We start from the raw sequence: 1,219 nt of genomic DNA on the forward strand, positions 1-1,219 counted from the left end.
TGTGGCCAGCCCTGTATGACAATAGAGATGATATAGAATAGTGGTAGGGATCGGAGACGCCAACAGGACTCATATCCTGATTCTATCACAGTCTGATTAGTATATGATCTTGAGCAAGTCACCTAACCTTCTTGAACCTCTGGGTTTTCATTTGTCACAAAGAGAGAGAGCATTACCTCCTTCTAGGCCCAGGCTTGAGTGAAAAATAAAAGATAAGGTATGTAAAGCACTCAGAAAATGATAAAGCACAGAGTAAATTTGGCTAAGTGGTAGTTATTATAGTAGCAGAGCCTACCTGATAAGGAGCTTTTGTTTCATTCTTAGGTGGTGTTTCTGAGATGAAATACATGAAGCCTTTTCTTTCAGGTAAGTACTCAGCCCCTACCTGCTGGAGTAACCAACGCTCAGCAGTCAGTCGTGGTATTTGCTTAGTACTGCACTGTGTCATGCTCCACCCACAAAGCCAGCCAAGTGAGCTCTTGTGCACGCCTTAAACGATTGAACTGAAGCGCATGGAGAAGCTGCCTGCAATTTTGGATTTCCAAGAAAGTTTTCAGTGTGAAATTCAGATTTGATTTCTCTCTCAGCTGACCGCAGACTCTATTTGCTGCAAAGGTAGGTGGAAAATAAAGTATAGAGTTGAGCTTGAGGTTCGTCCGGGAAAGCCCTTGCCTACACCATCGATGAGATTCATTCACACTTAGGAGTAATGCTGAGTGTTTTTAGAGAGCACCAGGAGGAATGTTCTCCTTACAGATTTGAGGCAGACAGGTAAGTGATTTAATTTTGAAGTGTTTAAAACAAAAAACCAAAGATCTCTTAAAAGCTAATGGTGAGAGAATGGTTCTCATCTCTGAGCTTTCCAGGGGGACATAGGCATAGTCCAAAAGAGACTGGGTTTACTGATTGAATTACTATGGAAGTTTCAATGAAAGGAATTACGGTTTCAGTATTCCGCTTCTTCTGCCACTTCCCCTCTCCCTTTCCATATGAGCTTAAACTATCAAAAGGATCTTGTTTGCCCTATAGCAAACCCCACCTTTTGTGACCACTGTGGGTCGTTGCTGTATGGACTCATCCACCAAGGCATGAAATGTGACACCTGCGACATGAACGTCCACAAGCAGTGTGTGATCAACGTGCCCAGCCTGTGTGGGATGGACCACACGGAGAAGAGAGGGCGCATCTACCTGAAGGCTGAGGTCACCGATGAGAAACT

The 1,219-nt window shown here is 43.9% G+C and overlaps 1 protein-coding gene across 1 annotated transcript in view; it reads left to right on the forward strand.

Moving 5' to 3' along the window:
• Window positions 1–328: 328 nt before the first annotated feature.
• The window catches only part of LOC101646724 (phospholipid-transporting ATPase FetA-like), a 79,725-nt gene continuing 78,834 nt past the window's right edge, over window positions 329–1,219 (forward strand). The window contains exon 1 of the mRNA XM_045289265.1: window positions 329–366. The gene's annotated coding sequence lies outside the window, so the exon portion shown is untranslated. The remainder of the gene's footprint in view (window positions 367–1,219) is intronic.

Source organism: Echinops telfairi, unplaced genomic scaffold (assembly GCF_000313985.2).
Source record: "Echinops telfairi isolate 266 unplaced genomic scaffold, ASM31398v2 ScPeMD7_25;HRSCAF=90, whole genome shotgun sequence".
Lineage (NCBI taxonomy): Eukaryota > Metazoa > Chordata > Mammalia > Afrosoricida > Tenrecidae > Echinops > Echinops telfairi.